Source organism: Gossypium hirsutum, chromosome A05, assembly GCF_007990345.1.
Source record: "Gossypium hirsutum isolate 1008001.06 chromosome A05, Gossypium_hirsutum_v2.1, whole genome shotgun sequence".
Classification (NCBI taxonomy): Eukaryota; Viridiplantae; Streptophyta; class Magnoliopsida; order Malvales; family Malvaceae; genus Gossypium; species Gossypium hirsutum.
Window position 1 is genome coordinate 39,034,858 of NC_053428.1, and position 12,712 is coordinate 39,047,569.

Genomic DNA, 12,712 nt, shown 5'->3' on the forward strand with positions numbered 1-12,712 from the left:
CAAAGTTGGGTTCCAAATACTAGTTTGTGTATTTGGTTACAAAATTGTGTTTTCAATAGGAATTTGAGTAATAGTTATAGATTTTTGTAGTTGTTATCAAATGCTGTTATATAAATAAAAATATTGTTGCTTAAATGGAAAGGTAGTTAAATCTCTTATTAGACACCCGTTTGTCCTGAGATTAAACAGTGTTATCCCATCTCTTATATTATATAAAGAATATATATTGTTATAATTAAGGAGATATTTTGTTATTTATTATATAATAGATTTTGAAATCGATGATATGGTATGTTGACTAAAAAAATTATCAAAAAAATAAGTATGAACGTTTGATTTTATCAAAAAGAAAATATCGAATTTGACTGTCATAGACACAAAACCACATTATTGAAAAATAAAGCCCAAACCTAATTAGGATATATCTTATAATGAACCTTCATTATTTGATTTTTCATTATTTTGCACAACTCCATAAGCTTGTGACCAATGATGCTATTGATATGATTCTCTAATAAAATATCAAGAAAAAATTTATCATTATTTACTAATTTATGAGTAAATTTTTATTAAATCACTTGACTTCTTTTTACAAGTTAATTAATAATAAAAATATCGAGAAAAAATTTATCATTATTCACTAATTTATGAATAATTTTTTGTTAAATCACTTGACTTCTTTTGACAAGTTAATTAATAATAAAAAAAGGGGCCGGTTATACATCCAAATACACATGAAGGAATGTAGTTAGTAAGTATACCCAAATTTATATTACTTAAACTTTGGTGCAAGTGTCAGATATAGACAATGTGCTATATAGATATTTTTAACTTTTTTTTCAAAGTTTTTCTATGTATTTGGAGGGTTTTTAGAAAATCATTGGAGATATATATCCTTATACTCATATTTAAATATACATCAAAAATAGATATTTTAAAAAATAATAATAATAATAAAGAGTTCAAGTAACATACATATGACTTGAAAAACAAGAAGAAGGCTACCGTAGGTTGGGATTATTAGTGTGGAAGATTTAAAAAGAAACTTTGCTACCTTGGATAGTAATCAGCTACCAACTTTTCAATTTTGGGTTTCAAATATATATATACAGTTGCTTGCCATCCTACAAGTTCAATATGATCAAACTTAAAATGTCATAAGAAAATCAAATACTAAAACATGTATATATGCGTTCTGCAAAAGGATAGACTTTTTGTACATTAACTCATCTCAACACTCTTTTTTTTTTTTTTGAGTTTTTAAAATAATAATTAAGCTTTGCAACAATAATATCATCATCCTACTTCCTATTGTTTCCACTTTTACCTTCATGTTCAAAATTTTTAAAAATAACAAAAATAAAGAAGTTAAATATACCTTCACATGCTCATAATTAGCACTTGCCTAAGTCCGAGTAACATATCCTTCATCTAAGTTTCAATAACATCATAGATAAGATTTTAAGATTGAATATGTCATTCTCCAAATTGAGGCATAACAGGCGTCACACATTCGAGAGATTGAATCTCACGAATATGCAATACTATCACTAAGTAACTGAAATTCAACTTAGCCAAAACTTTTTACATAAGAATTATAGGATCATAACTCAAAAAACTTTTATAAAATTTGATTTGAAAATAAGTTTCAAGTAGTAAATTAATTAACCTTGAAAAAACAACTTAAACTTTTATAAGTCTAGTGGTATTGAAAATTTATAAAAATAAAAATAAAAAATGAAACATCTCGAAAGATTTAATGAAATGCAATAATATACAAAACTGTTACTTTTCAGACTTCTCATGTTCACGAACATAATAAGAACCTGTAAAAAAGTATTATAAGAGTGAATGAGTTTTAACCATTCGATAAGTGATAGGCATTTCCCTTGGTTGCGTTAAGCAAACACGAAAATATTTAAACCAAATATTTAGTAAAAAATACATAATTGTAAAATTTATTGGTAATTCATAATAAATAATTCAAAGCATATTTTGTGTCAAAATTGTAATAAAGACAAACTAATATTTTTTGAAATACCAATCAACCCCTTTTTTTATAACTATGGTCACCCTTAACCTCGGTTACAAAGGTCAAAACCACAATTAACCCCAATGGTAATGCATCGGAACAAAAGCCACAACTAACCCCATGGCAGTGAGTTGAAAGAAAAAACATAAATCACTCCAACAACAATAGGTCAAAAACCACTATTCTAAGCCAGTAGAACAGTTGAAATAAGTTTTTAAGCACAAAATACATGTTGACATGACCAACATTTAACCCCTATTGACAGGGTTGGAACAGAACATTTTAGAAGCAAGTTCAAAATCAGAAAATTGGATTAGAAAAATCACTCAAAAACATACAAAACATACTTAATATACAAAAACATAGTTTAATAGTGTACTTTTTCAAAACATATCATTTATATATATAACAAAATATAATTTGAGTAGCGTAAGTATACCAAAAACATAGTCCGATAAGATATTTCTCTAAAAATAAATATACTAGCATGCTTAACTCAATTTTCATAAAATATGAACAAAAATATTATATATCACGAATATAACATAAAACATTGAAGACTGATTTTTGGGGAATTAAACACCAAAAGAATGTTGAGTCACTTACCTAGTCTACTCAATCTACACTTCAGCAAAGATTTTAAAAAATTTCATAGTAGCCTAAAATTTTAGACTAATGGAACTTGAAAATAAAAAATTGATCAATTAATTAGAGGCTTAGAAGTTACAAATCTCCGTGGTGATCCTAAGACATTTCGGTTTTGCGGCAATCAACCTAACAAACTAAGACACAATTATACAATTTAATTGAACTATATTTTAAATAAAAAATAAGTAAATCCAATTTAATAAAATTCATACATATTGTAATAACTCAAATAAATTAATGAAAATCAATTTAGTATGATTTTGCAACCAAATAATATGTATTCGGATAAAAAATATTTTGAAACATAATTAAAAATCAAATTTTCAATATAGTCTAAACTTCATGATCGTTTGGTTAACTTGAAGTCATTTGAACTAAAAATTTACTTAGTATTTTAGTAGTGTAAAAACATGAATTTAAAGAATAAATTAAATACTAAAACTTAGAAACTTGTTTCACTAAATTTAGTTATCAAAAGCCTTATTTTTAAAAGCCAAAATATAAGAATTTATCACAAACTATCCGAATTTTTAAGTTAATAGTTTCAAGTAGCTTACTTTGGCTTTCATATCTTTCAACAAAAAATTCATATAACCAAGATATTAATATCAAATGAAAGTTAATAACTTCATACTATGAAAAACATCTAAATTTCAGAACAAATGAACATTTATAGATAGATTTCTAGTGCGTCAAAGTTGATTATACGAAACTGTCAAAACTCATATGACAAAAACTTCAAAAATTATTTTCTCCTAATATAATTGATCAAAAAGGATGCCAAACGTACTATTTGAAAAATCTTGAAGAGAAACTTCATTTGGTACCAAGAATGTTGCTAGAATCCCATTGGGAAGTCAATGGGATTTGACAAACTATAAAACTAACCCAAATGAAATACATGAGTTTTAAGAAAAACAGCTTAAAACCATTGACTAAGAAAAATAGTGTAAAGAGATTCTATCTCTTCTTTTCTATTATTTTATTTTTTTTAGAAAAACCTATAAAATACATGTAATGACTTGAAAGTAAGTAGTGTCAAAAAATATGGTCTCGAAATCCCGTTCCCGTAAATTGTGCTCGTAAATAAATATTTATAGAGTTATGTTATAAGTGAATTTAACTTTGAATAAGTAATTTAGCTAAATTAGTGATTAATTAAGGTACAGAGACTAAATTGTAAAAAAGTTATCACTGTAGGTTTTAATTAAGAAATGAGTTGAGGACGTAAATTGCCATTCAACTAAGGATTAAAATGGTAAATATATCATCTTAAAAATGATAGTGGACGGTAGGGAGTTTGGCCTATTAAATTGATTAAAATAAATATTTTTTATTAAATTTAAGTAAATAAATTAATATTATATGAATATTATTAGAGAAATGGAGGAAGGGATGAACATATCATTTTCTTCCTCACCTACCAAAACAATAAAAAAAATAAAAGAAGGCTTAATACAATTTAGGGTTCTTGGAAGCTTTAGCCTTAAATTCAAGTAAATCATTAAATATTTTCTTGTAATTTTTTTTTGTTTTTGAGATCATGAGAGTTTAATCTAGCTAGTCTATGTACTAATTTGTAAAATTGTTAAAGTTTTAGAAAGTTACCATTGTTGATTTCTTGGAAATTAAGGTGTTAAAAAGGGACTAAATTGTGAAGTTATTTGATAATTTCGTACATTAGAAACTAAACTAAATAAATTGTAAAATTGACTGTTGAAATAAGAAACAGGAGGTCCCTAATGGATTAAATAAAACTGGACTTCAAAATGGAGTTTTAAATTGAAAGTTATGCTAGTCCCGGTTTTAGGGACTAAATTAAATAAAATGTAAACTTTGTATAAAAATAATAATTGAGTGTGAAATTGATTGAATCTTGGTGACATTGTATGTTTATGTTAATTCGTAGCTAACGTCGACCCGGATTCCTCAAGAGGGAAGGGAAAAACTAAAGTCGTCGATAAATAGCTCGAAGTTTTTAGTTTGTATTTCTACAATTCAAATTATTTAAATTGTTGCATAACTGTATAGTATAACATGATAAGACATTGATGTGAGTTGGGATTGATTAGTTAATTTTTATTGGTATGGAAATGTTGATTTTCGAAATAAATGACTAAATTGAATAAAAGTGAAAATAGTGTAAATTGATGAAAATGTGAAAATTGAATTGGATTTGGACTGATTCATTCTATTATATGAATGAAATTGTAATTTGATTGATTAATTGAATATGATAAATTGTGAATTGATTATAATTGTAAATTGAATGGTTATTACCCTATTAACTATTTGAAAAGAGTCGGATATAATTGTTATGCCATAGGATAGATCGAGTACGGGATAGTACATGTTATTTCGACTAGGGTCGATGAGTATTGGGCACATTTATGCTTTGGTTATACTGATGAGCGTAGTGCGCAACTTAATTACTTTGGCATCGTTTGATGAGGCATTAGGTGTCAAATTGGTGTATTGGTTGGATTCACGTATCTGTTTGAGTTCGAGTCAGGATAATAGTGACTGAAAATAAAAATGTGAAAATGATATTTGAAATGAATTACTACTATGAAATATCATGTGAATCGGATTGAAAACTGGAAGATTAGTATATGGTGAATGAATCAATTGACCTTCTTTGGAATTTGAGATGTTAATGTAATTATTCCCAACTTAACCTTTGTTGTGTGGATTGAATCATATGACTTGCATTGCTCTTTGATTTTTTGAAATACAATTGAGTTTATTACTCAGCATACAGTTTTGCTTTCCGTGCACAGGTTAGGTTAATACAAGATCTTGAGTATTGACATCAGCATCTAAACGAAATCCCAGACTCAGGAAAGTTGGTGATATTCTTTTGTTATTTTTCGCATGTGCGTAATGAAGTCTTTTATATTTTGCTATGTTGTAATGTTTAATTTAGAATGTGGATAATGGCATATAACTATGTTTTGCAAGTTGGTATTTGAAGTGGTATGTCTTGATTTTATGTTAAATATTGAAAGTTGATAAATTAGAAATATACAAGATTAAAATGGGAATATGGTATGAATGAGTTAGAATGTCAAGATGATAGAATTGAATGGTGTGATTAAGTGATTATTTAGTGAATGAATACTTTGGTTGATTAAGAAATGGTTGGTTTAGATGTAAAATACATTTTGAATTGGTTGTGTAGGTTTTTCAGTGTGCATTTGGGCACCAAACTGAATAGGTTTGGTTTGGACATGAAATGGGTATCAAAATGGAGGATTTTGACAATTTTTGGCACTAAAATACCTATACCCTGGTAAAGGTATCGATACTTAGCTCTTTTCAAGAAAATTTTCAAGAAATAGAATCTCAAAATGGTATTGATATCAGACTAAAGTATCAATAATCTATATTAGAGTATTGATACTTTATAAAAGTGTCCATGTAATTGGTTTTATTCATTTTTGTTTTTGACAAAACATCGAACCTTAAAATGGTATTGATACCAATGTATCAATATCGATACTTAAAAATAAGGATCGATACTGTAGTCTTAGTATCGATACGTTTCGATTTAAATTGATTTTTTGGAACATCAAATCTAAAAATAGTTTTGGTACCTATTAAGGGTATCGATACTTGATTATAAACTTTGAAAATTTTGCAATTTGGTTCTATTTTAGGTTCAGATTAGTAATTGAGTTTTCATAAGTTCTATTGAGGCTATGAAATGTTTGTTTAATGTATAATGTTTGTATTATGAAGTGTTTGAGTGTTCAAATGATCTTAAATTCAGTGTTTTAGACTATAGTTACTCTAACAATAAATGTAATATTCTGTAACGCCCCAAAACCCGACCTAGACGTTTAGACCGAATCTTAGAGGTTACCTTGATCACTGAAATGATCGGAAATAAAAACTTTAATTCAAACCAAGAAAACTTTTTTGTTCGTTGATGGTCACTAAACTAACTAAAAATTCGACTAAGGCAAGTGCACCTATCAAACAGTAGTATAGTTATAGTGAGACCGGAAATATCATATCCACAAGGACTAAAAGTACTAGTAATTACTATCTTTTTATTATCTAACCTAATAATTAAAGAAATGTTTTACACTAAGACTAATTATCTAATTGTCTAAGATTACGGCAGAGATAGAAGTTGAAAAATACTGTGTAGAAAACCGATGGAGAAGACAATACCCAAGGAAGAATCCACCTAGGCTTCACTTTTTACTACTGCATTAGACGATTTATTTACTTGACTTAATTCGTAAATATTTATTTATTTACTTGATTTATTTATTTACTTTTTACTAATAAACGAAACGCACAAAGACAATCTCCTTTGAAAAAACGATAAATAAATTACGCAAAACCGAAGAAGCAAAAACAAATGCAATTAAAATTGGAAAGAACAGAAAAAGGAAACGATAGGGGAGAAAAAGAAAAGTAAAAGAAAAATGAAGAACGTAACTTTATTTTTCTATTTAAAAAGTAACTTCCTCTTTAAATTAAACATAAACATAGATAAATATCAAAACACAGGATCCAAACTCAGAACCCAAAGACACACTAACACACAACTAACCACCACACCAGCAGGCTTATTCTAATATTAAAACGTGAAATTGAACCCAAAAGTTCAACGCACTCACTGACCTTAACCATAAACCTCAAAATTTCTAACCCTAAATTCTGGGATGTTACATATTCTGTTACTCGGACCCAACGACCGGGTCAAGTATCAGGGTGTTACAATACACATAAAGTTGGGCTTGATAAAAATGGGCTAATGGACCATATAATTAATTGGGCACTTAAATAATTCCCATTTAAAAATTGTGGGTATCATTCATATATATATACATGTTCTAATAAGGTATACTTGCAAATTTGGAAAGTTTAAGTTCTTGGATAGTTCTGATGCTGGCAAGTGGCACCATTCGTTGTTTGCCACCTCAACTTTTTAAATATTATATTAGTGGACCCATTAGTATTTAATAAATTACTTTACTTTTACTGTTTTAAGTAAATACTATTTTTCATAAATGATAATTTATGGAGTTAGTTAATTTTGAAATCAAATAATTATATTTGCATTTAAAATTTACGTAAATTGGCCACTTATATTACAATTTAGCGAATGCGATATACTTGATTTACTAAAAGTACGAGATTTTCAACCTTAATTTTAGTTTGTCAATTCTCTAGTGGATTAGTTATTAATCTTGGATGCTATAAAAGAATTTAAACAAAGAAAACATTGAATTATAAAAATAATTACCAACATCAAAATTTCCCATCAATTTTAGGTTTTCAAAGAAACAACAAGCTATTTTTTTATATTCTACTACTATTAATACTACATGTAACTATTTAAATTATAATTATTTTTTACTTACCAAAATTTTTGTGTACAATTAAAATAAAAGCAATTTTAATTTAATAAATAATAAATTTCAGAATAAAATAGCATATATTAAGACATGCTACATAAATCAATAAATAAAATTGAATTACCAACCTTTTCTATTACAATTATGAATATCATTACAAATTAATGAAAATTTATTCCTTAATTTCATACCTTAATTTCTGCAACCACATATTTAACTTAAATATTCAATTAGTTCTACTAATAAATAAGTTTTTCTCCTATGAACAAATTAATTCTTTGCAAGTCTTAACCTAAAAGAAAACAGTCTACAACTATTTTACAATTCATGTCACATCCCGAAAATCGGGTTGAAAAAAATTGGGTTACTGAAAACTAGAGGGGTCACATTGTGATTTTTAAGTTAAGATTTTGAAACTATGCTAAGTAGTTTGTTATGGTTAAATGGTTAGAGCTTGTACTTGTGTGAGAAGGTTCTGGATTTGAATCCTTTCACTTGTAATTTTTCCAATTTTGTATAAATCTCTAGTTTTTGGTATTTGGTTTAAGAAATACTTGAGTGCATCTATTGATAAGAATGAGCTTGTTGGCTTGGTGGTAAGGCGATTGTTAGCTTACCCTTTGGTCCTATGTTTGAATCCTTGTGTGTGCAAAGTGGAAAATGTTTTTCTTTTGAACTATAAGGGAATTTGGTGGGTGGTTATTTGTGGGACTTAGTTGTCTCTCCCACTCTCACGTTCTTTTCTTCCCCTCTTCTCCATTTTCTTCTTTTTTTATTTTATTTTCTTTTCTCCATTTCCATTGGTTTTGCTTGCTGCCGTTTCAATTTTCTTCTGTGTACGTGTGTAAGATTCACTGTTTGATCATAGTTCAAAACGTGGTGTAAGTTTGTCAAGCTATTTTTCTATTATTTTAGCTTTAATTTGTTCTTGACTAAGATATGAGGTGTTGGTGTTTAGTTTTCATTCCACCTTGTGTTAAGTGTGTTCGTGATTTTAATTAGGCGAAAGGTATGAAAATCAAAACCCTCTAGTGGATTAGATACGGTTTTGAAGTTGTTTCAGACAAGTAAGTGTTTGAACTTTGTATTAGGGGCTAAAGGTTTGATTTATGGACGTTATTTTTTGGATGAGTTTTGATGATTAATAGTGAGGTCTGATGAATAATTGTAGGATCTAGAGTGCAATATTTGAGTGGTTTATCAAAATTATCATCAAGTGTATGATTCTAACCCGAAACGTCATTTAGAACTAAAAAAATTCGAGAAAACTGAGGCTATTTCAAGACTGTTGTTCATCACACAGCCAAATGTCAAGCCATGTGGAGCACACGGATGTATGTGATTACACGGGCAACTTGGGTAGGCCGTGTGGGGCCCACGGGCGTGTGTGATCACATGGGATGGTTAGGTAGGATGTGTGGGTCCATTTTTCGAAAAAATTTCCCTTAGGCCCATTTGACATAGAAATACATAATTAGATCTTTTGTTGGGTTCTTTTCGCTTAAATAAGACCCGAAATATGACAGTTGTCAATATGTGTTAGTACATGACATGGTTAAGGTATGTGAAAAATGTAAGTATGATTTATGTTTTGGTAACTCTGAAAACATAATTATGTGTTTGATTACGTGTAACACCCCAAACTCGGCCTAGAAGTTATGGCCGAATCTGGCAATGTCACATGGAATGGAATTTGAAATCAAGTTTATCAAGTTAAAATTGTTTCCGTTTATTAGCTTTCATTTATCTTTCGTCAAATTCAAAACTTTTTTCTCGTTTAATTTGACCCATTCAAAAACATTTTCTGTAGCGAAAGCTTTTAAAATCTTGAAATTTGAAGAAAAATCGTTTGCTTTTAAGAAAAACGTTGTTACTAATTTAAACCGACTTTCGTTGAGTTTTGCAGTTTAAAAGTCCATGAAAACAGTTAAATCCAAAATAAATGCAAAACGTCCAAAAGTCTCAAATTACATAAAATAACCCATAAGAATAGAAAATAAAAACCGTAAACGAAGTTTTAGCAGTGTGCTAAACATGTGGTCACCGTTGAGTCATCCGCCGTACCGGTCCATCTAAGTATGGGGATTACCTGTACAGTTAAAATAGAAAAGGGTGAGTTTACGTAAACTCAGTGTATAATCCCCACAGAAAACATACACATAGTCAAATATTAGTTAACAATCAAATGCAGTCTGGGCCTAAGCCCATTACAGATTCCGATACAGTTAGGGCCTTAGCCCATTTAAATCAGTTTCAGATATAACTTAAGCTCTTAGCCCATCTCAGATATAGTATGTATACAGTAACAGAAATCAATATCCTACCCACCAGCCTTTACACACCATCTTCGACCATCCCTACACACCATGTGCGGTTTAAAACACCCACCCAACCCTACACACCCAGTCATACCGAATGCGGCACATATCAGTAATATTATAGCTGAGCTGCCAGATAGTAGGCATGAAAGCCTTTCAGTACACTTCCTCTAATAATCAATCATCCCACCCCAATGCAGATGCAACTAAACATGCTCAATGTAAATATATAGAATTATATGTTTATATGCTAAAATTTAGTTATCAGTGCGTAAATTAACATGCTCAATACATACACCAAATATTTAGATCACACGATTTAGGGTCTAAGTAGCGCTTACTAACCATACAGTAGGTTCACAGTCGACTTGGGCCACCCGTGCAACCTAAGGAAACATTTCAGCTAAATAGGCCCACACGCCCATGCGACTTGCCCATGTGGGCCCACACGCTAGACTAGCCTTGGCCCGTGTGGATCACACGTCCTAGCCCAAATTCCCACATGCTCATGTGGCCCACACAACCCAATTCGATCAGGCCCGTGTGTCACACACGACCTACCTGGCCAACACACGGCCGTGTCTAGTGCACGACCTAGCCTTCGTCAACCACATGCCCGTGCCGTTGTACACGGCTTACCACACGGTTGTGTGGCATCAACAGAAAGGTTTTTAGCTTTTACTGAAAATGTATTTTCTTGTGATTCGAGTATACACCTGGTATGATTTTGATACTACTGCAACTATGAACACTCTAGAACCTAAAAATCAGTATACCAACACTCAGAATCAAACATAATACACGGTTAATCTAAACCATGAAGCCAATAACAGTTCAATGTACAAAAGCCATCACTTACCCCAACACTTTGAACTTTTCGATTACGATTCCGTAAGATAAGAGCCTCGTTCCTCACGATTTGTTGCTGCCAAAATTTAGAAATTAGACTAACGAAATTAACATTTCAGCATAGAATGGCACTATATGGAAACCCTCTCTTAACTCGATAAAAAACTTACCACCAAATACGAAATCCAAAAGCGAACACACCAAAAATCAAAGAAGAAACTAAAAGAGATTGAATAAAGAGGGGAAAAAGGGCAGCAAGTAAGAGGGAAAAGAAACGTCAAAACCTTGGGTATTTTTCAAAAATAGAGAAAAAAATATTTTGAAAACAAAAATAAAATAAAAAATATATATGGGATATGATACCAAATCCCTAAATTCTCTCCCCTTACCCACTACAGATAACCACCTCAAAGATTCTGTTCACTCGAAACTCTCTCAGCCAAACGAGCAAAAATAAACTCCCACGCTCGCGCAGGGACTCGAACACAAGACCTTTCAGCAACCTAACACTCAACTTAACCACTAGGCCAATAGGCCTATTCTGATGTGCTTTAACAAATAATTTAATATAAGCCCGCTGAACAAGCATAATGCTTAAGTTAGAAAAATATGAAAATTTACCAAATGTGAGGCTTAAACTTGGGACTTCACACACACACTCAGAACACTTAGCCACTGAAGCAGATACACACTTGTGTCACATTTTCACAAAAGCTAAAATAGAAATTTTGGGGCATTAGAACTTTACCCCCTAAAAGAAAATTTAAGCCTCAAAATTTACCTGATCAGAACAGGTGAGGATACTGCTGACGTATCACATCCTCAGGCTTCCACATAGCCTCCTCAGTGCTATGGTTATACCACAGCACCTTCACTAAAGGTATAAACTTCTTCTGAAGAACCTTTACATCGCGATCCAAAATCTAAACCGGCTCTTCCTCGAAGGTCAAATCTGGCCTAACCTCAATTTTCTCAACAAGGATAACATGAGTAGGATCAGAGCAATAATGCCTCAACATCGAGATGTGGAATACGTCATGAATACGGTCTAGCTCTGTAGGTAACTCCAACTAATAAGCGACCGGTCCACTTTTTTCAAAATTTGATAAGGCCCAACAAACCTAGAGCTTAACTTACCCTTACGACCGAACCATAGAACCTTCTTCCATAGAGAGACCTTAAGAAACACGAAGCCCCCCACTGAATATTCAACCTCATACCTCTTTAGGTATGCATAAGACTTCTGTCTGTTAGAAGCCTCCTTCAGATGATCCCTAATCAGCCGAACCTTATCCTCAGCCTTAAAAACCAACTCAGGACCCAAAACTCGACATTCACACAACTCAGTCTAACATAAAGAAGTACGACACTTATAACCATATAGAGCCTCGTAACGTGCTATCTGAATACTCAACTAGAAACTGTTCTATCCAAGTCGGTTTAACCTGCAACTCAGCCATAAACTTTCGTCATCGAACAAACTTAGTCGA